This window comes from Castor canadensis, chromosome 7 (genome assembly GCF_047511655.1).
Source record: "Castor canadensis chromosome 7, mCasCan1.hap1v2, whole genome shotgun sequence".
Lineage (NCBI taxonomy): Eukaryota > Metazoa > Chordata > Mammalia > Rodentia > Castoridae > Castor > Castor canadensis.
In genome coordinates this window covers 81,093,825-81,100,285 of record NC_133392.1, presented here as the reverse complement: position 1 = coordinate 81,100,285, position 6,461 = coordinate 81,093,825, and the positions used below count along the sequence as shown (strand labels likewise).

The window sequence follows — 6,461 nt, the reverse complement described above, 5'->3', positions numbered from 1 at the left end:
AAGAGACCCTATCTTGAAAAAACCCATCACAAAAAACAGGGCTGGCAGAGTGGCTCAAGGTGTAGGTCCTGAGTTCAAGCCCCAGCATGCAATAAATAAATAAAGAAAAAAGAAAAAGAAAATAGAATCCCTCAGTCCCAATCCGCAGGGTTGTCCAAAGCCTGCTGCTAACCATCCTTCATTATCCTGGTCTATCAAGACTTGTCACTCCTTTGAACAGCCATGACTCCTAATGCTGGCACAATTCATTTGAAATGTTTAATCACATACTTTCTCTTGTCATCTCTTCACTTTTCCCTTCAGTTAGACAAGGATTATTCACTTTATTGCCACCACTTCTTTATTAATTGTAGGATTGTCACTAGAAGGTTCACAATGTCACTCAATAAAATCTATCTTTAAAAAATTTTATTTTATAATTTCAAAACTCAGTAAGATCACAAGATTTTCATTTACCTACATGTAATCTTTGCCCTCCTATGGATATACTCTATATCAAAGATCAGCAAACATGTTTCAAAAAGAGCCAAGAGTAAATGTTTTATGCTTATGGGCCATGGAGTTTCTGTTGCACCAGCTCAACTCTGCCCTTGTAGTATGAAAACACCCTTAGACGATATGTAAATAAATGAGTATAGCTGTATCCCAATAAAAGTTTAGAGGCAGTGAAATAGGAATTTCATAACATTTTTGCTTCACATAGAATTATTCTTGGTTCTGATTTTTTTTTAATTTTTGTTTTTTTCATGATAGGATCTTGCTGTGTAGTCCAGGCAAGCATTTAACTCACAATTCTCCTGCCTCAGTCTCCCAAATCCTGGGATTTGAGGCATATGCCACCATACCTGGCAAAATATTACTTTTTTTTTCTCTAACCATCTGAAAGTATAAAAACCATTCTTAGCTTGTGGGCCATTAAAAACAGGCAGTAAGCCTGCATTTAGCCATAATCTGTGATTTTCTGCCTGCTGCTGTTTTCTCTGATGTTCTTTCAACTGTTTCATATGAATGTACAAACATTTAATAAACCTCACATAATCAATATTAAGCAAGATTTTGGAGGGGAAATAAAAAGAACAACTTACCTGGGATGTGACCATTTTCCACTAGTTGAAAGAATGTAGGAAACTCTGAGGATATAGCTGAAAAGGAAGGAAAGATCATAAGAGAAGTCATCTGCCTTAAAAGTTACACATAATAGCTGGCAAAACAGTTCTGAAGGTAGATGCCCTGAGAAAGGGCAGAAAGGATGGCAGGGAGAGGGCACCTACATGTCTATGCATGAACCTAGTATTATTATTCAGTGCTTGGACAAATGTGAACACATTTATTTTCTAGTGATCTGTTAGCAATTTATGCTCTACCTTAACACAGAAAAATACAACTGACACATTAAACTAATCAGGCAAATTAGGAAAAGCCAAAGAATGGAATGCAATACTTTTCATTAAAACTGATACTGAGCAAAAGCACACATTTTTTTTTGTTTTTGTTTTTGTGTTTTTCTTCTCTTTGCAGTTCTGGGATTGAACTCAGGGCCTCCACTTACTAGGCAGGTGCTCTTTTGAGCTATTCAGCCGGCTCAAAAGCTCTATCTTTTAAATTTTATTTTAACCAGAGAATTCCAACAAGGTTTTAAAAAAAGGGATGTGGTGCTATAAGGCTCAGTCTTCTCTGGAAAAAAAGAGTTTGGTCTTGATTCTAGCTTCTCAAAAGCATCTTTGGAGAAAAAAAAAAGCCAAAAACATTTCTGACATACCTGTCAAAGCAGAAAATAGCTGCCTATGTCTTGAAGAGACTCAATGTCTGTTCTTGACTCTGTCACCACAAAATTTATCATTGTAACCACTCAGTTAGGCTGATTACCTACCTGCCCAGACAAACCCCATCTTTTAAATAAAGTTAAAATATATGATTTAAAGTCCTTCCTTGCAATGGTCCCTTTGATAAGGGCCCCTTGGATCCAGTGAGATCAGGATGCAAGTAGCAGCACCAGTGTATCTCAAGTTGCACTGTAGTGTGACTAGCTCAGAATTCAAAAAAAGGATAAAGAATAAGAATGGAAGGAGGTATTTCCCTCATTTGACTGCTGACGTCTTCCACCTGATGCCCTCACAACTTCCCACAAAGTAGTATTTTATGTTCCTTTGACCTTGCCCTTGTCAACTGCCACAGCTTATCTTTCCCCTTAATGTTTGACCCAAAGTTTCCACCATCGCCCAGTCTGTGAGACAGTTTGGACACAACACTTCTTCTAGACGAGGGAACCCTAAGTTGTTTCTGCCTGAACAAACTGACTCTTTACCCCTCCTCTCTTGACTCTGGATCTCTTCTGAGGTCTCAAGCCAACTGTCCTAATCTCCTCCTGGCAGCAATTCCCACTCCTGGGCCTCCCTCCCCCTTCTTACCTCACAAGAGTTGCTTTGTTCCAAGAACGCTGAATCTAAGCCTTTAGTTAGAATCCTCATTCAAGACCCAACGCTGCTGGTCAATTGATCTCCTAGTCACTTGAGACACAAACTGGATCTCTGCAAATGAATGCAAAAGGTGCTATTGGGGACACAGATCAGGCTGGTCAAGTGGGAGGGTCTTACACACTTGCATTTATCTGCCTGGCTACCAGTTGTTTAGAAACTAGAAGAAATTCCCAAATCCAAAGCCACGCTGACTTCAAAATTACTGCATGGAGCAGTGACGTCCTTGGCAGTGGCTGCCAAGAGCTGTGGCAGTGGCAGGCTGCCATGAAGCTGGACCCTCTTGCTCCTTCCCCTGCGGCGGCCACCAGGGTGCTGTCACCTCTTGGAGCCTGATTCAAGTGAGACAGACTCCACGTTGCCAGGAGGATCAGGTGACATCCTAAATGGAAACAAACGGTCCCCTGAGGTGGAGAGATGAGCTGGTACTGGATGCAGGAGGACCGGTTTCCGCGTGGTCTCGAGCCTCCTAGGTCCTTCACCCCAGAGAGGTGAGAACGGACTTCACGGGGTGACCAACGCCAGGGGCGGTTCCGCCAGGTGCGCCGTGGTGGACCGCTAGCTGCTCAAGTCCACCCCTCCCGGAGCTCAGGCAATCACTCTGGGGCCTTCTCACATGAGTGTGCCATGCGCAGCCTCGCCAGACAGGACTGGACACAGCACACCAAAGCCCACAAGGCCGCGGCGCACATGCGCAGAAGGCCCGCGGCGGTACCACATAGCGCGCACTACATTTCCCAAAACCCCTAGCGCCCAGTTCCTTGGAAAAGGGTGTGAGGTTGCTGGGTCTTGCCAGACTTTGCAAGTATTGCAATTTTATTAGTTTTTTACATTTAAAAAAAAATCACATTTTTTTCTTGGTGGGAGTGTGATTCAAACTCAGGGTTCACGCTTGCAAAGCAGGTCCTCTGATGCTTGAGACACACCTCCAGGCCATTTTGCGCTGGTTATTTTGAAGATGAGGTCTGTGAACTCTTTGCCCACTCTGGCCACCAGCTGCAATGCTCCTGATCTAAGGCTGATCTCAGGCTCCCAGGTAGGTAGGATTACAGACGTGACCACCAGCGCCAGTCAAACATTTAAATTACATACCTTTTCCACTAACAACATTTCTCTGATGATTTAGCTCTCTTAATAGGTTCTTGTTTTTCAGAATTTTAAGATTTCTTCCAGATACGGTCTTTGTCCCTTTGACATTGTTCTGTATCTTTCACACTAGTCACATCTCACTTATTTTCATTGCTCATTGGGCATTTTTAAGAAGAAAACGTGCTTGTGCTCAATGTTAGCATTATAAGCCAATGTATTTAATACGTACTGTCAAAATGTTGACAGTTCTGGGACTCACTCTACAATCTGTCAAACGCTTTCATAACATAACTCTTTCCCATTCTTCAGGATTACGTTGGATCAATGACTTTTTTAAATGTCCACTGACCTCTATGGAAATCAGTATGAAGGCTCCTCAAAAAACTAAAAATAGAACTACCATATGCTCCTGCTATATTGCTCCTGGGCATATACCCAAAAGAATCAAAGTCAGCATACAAGAGAGATACCTGCATACCATGTTTACTGCAACACTATTCACAATAGCCAAGTTATGGAGTCAGCCTAGTACTCAACAGAGGATGAATGGGAAAAGAACTTATGGTAGATATACCATAAGCAATGATTGAATAATTTCAGTCATAAAGAAGAATGAATAGAAATATTATGTACTTATGTATATAAATGGAAAAATGAGACCTTTTGAAACTATTCCAGGAATGTGGGGAGGAGGGATAAAGAAGAATAACAGAGGTGGTGAATTCAGCTATGATATATTGTAAGAACATTGGTAAATGTCACAATGTACTCCCAATAAAACTGTAATTCAAAAAAGGGAAAAAGTTAAAAAATTTTAAAAATGAAATTTTGTGATTTGCAGGAAAATAGAACTGGAGATCATAATGTTTAACAATATTACTCAGATTCAGAAAAACATTGCATGTTTTCTCTCATATGCAGAATCTACAGTTAAAAACAAAGAAAGACAGGAACAGTACTAGGGAAGTAACCAGAGAGAGAGAGAATGATGGGAGATAAATATGATTGAAATACACTGCATACTGTATGATGTCATAATGAAATCCATTATTTTGTAAAGTTAAAAAATAAAATGTCCTTTGACAAAAAGGCATTTTTACCACTGGTTTTTTGAGACTGGAGTCTGAACTCAGGGCTTTGTGCTTGCAAAGTAGGTGCTGTATCACCTGTGCCACACCTCTAGACCATTTTGCTCTGGTTATTTTGGAGATAGGGTCTCATGAACTATTTTCCCAGGATGGCCTCGAACCACAATCCTTTCCATCTTAGCCTCCCAAGTAGCTAGGATTACAGGCATAAGCCATCAGCACCTGACTCGTTTTTGCCAACTTTATGTCCTTCCTGACACTATAGATGAAGATGATAATGATAATTTCATTTATTCTCATGCTGTATAGCATCCAATAGCATCCGCTAAAAAGAATCAAATTTTTCAAGAGATGAAATTAATTTCAACAGACTTTCATGGAAGGTACACTGATTATCCACTTCAAGTCATAATTTATTTTCCTGTTAGTAAGTAACATTGTCCCTTTAAAGAGCAGTCTTGATATTTATGAAGATATCAATCCTTCTTTTAGTGCATGCAACAAATTCAATTAAGCAATGGATCATATCAATAAAACTGCTTTTCTTTCAACTTGCATAAATAATCAAACTGCTAAAGAGATATTAAAAACTATGAAGAAGAAATAAGTAGGCTTTACCCACAAGGTTATGTACAAACTAACCAAGAATTTGGGGACCTTTCCCTGAATATTAAAATATGATTTTAGTACTTTAAATAAACGGAAAATTTTCTCAAATGTGTTAAGTTTTTAGAAAGCCAATTGGTGTCTGAATGCAAAGAGAGAATACTGAGTGTAAACAAAAATCACAAGAATTCTTTATCACTGAATTCTAACAGTATGAGTGCTGAAGTCTAAGAATGATTTCATGACAATTACTTAAATAACAATAGAAAGAATATCAGATGATGTCAAACAGTCTTAAATAGAATATGGGCAGAACAGCCAACACTTTCTATGGAATCATTCACACTTGGCTTCAACTTGGAATAAATATGTCTGCACCTTCATGCAAACATTCACTAAAAATTTGTATTATCTACACCAAAGCAGTTGTGAAGCCATGGGAAAATATAATCTGCATTGTAATTACTTACATCCATATATATGCTTTTAAAAGGTGATCTAGCAAAATAAATAATATGAATGTTATTTACATTTGTTATATAAAGTATAATAAAATTAAAAGTGGAGTGAAATCTTATCAATAGATTTCATCCTGACACTTGAAAATCTGGTTGCAAATTTGGAATCAGAAAATATTTCTGACAACAAAATATTCAAACAATAATTTTTTAGTCTTTTCTTTTTGGATGCTTGGATGGAACCGAGGGCCTTGCACATGCTAGGCAAGCACTCTAACACTGAGCTACATTCCAGTCTCAAACAAATAATTTGGGCTGAAAGAATGATGCTGTTATAAAGTGCCATCTGCAACAATTACATATCAATCCTAATCATTCTCAATCAAAATTTTATTGTATTACTTTCTATAGTGTTAGTTGAGGAAATTACACATTTTAATGCTGTTATTAATATATGCTGATTTATATCTGACTTTCCACCATCTTTGCATACTACATAAAAAGCTTCAAAAGAAATATTTCCTGGTTTAGTAATTCAAAGAATCCATTCCAAAGTTTATGTTTATATTTTGGCAGTAAGGGTTTAAATATACACAAAATAAAAATAGATACTAGCAACCACTGCAGAAATTAAAGTGACTGAATTTGATAATCCCATGGCTGCATTAGTGTGTCTGTCACTCACATAAACAGAGGTTGAACAACTGAAAACACTGCAAACTTGTGAACACTGTAGTAGGGCTTCC

At 38.5% G+C, this 6,461-nt stretch overlaps 1 long non-coding RNA gene across 1 annotated transcript; it reads right to left on the bottom strand.

Moving 5' to 3' along the window:
* Positions 1 to 1,131: 1,131 nt before the first annotated feature.
* Positions 1,132 to 5,913, bottom strand: LOC141424846 (uncharacterized). The gene is made up of 3 exons (XR_012449811.1): positions 2,797 to 5,913; positions 2,409 to 2,528; positions 1,132 to 1,142 (listed from the first exon to the last, which is right to left on the bottom strand). It is a non-coding gene; the product is annotated as an uncharacterized lncRNA (long non-coding RNA).
* Positions 5,914 to 6,461: the final 548 nt, after the last annotated feature.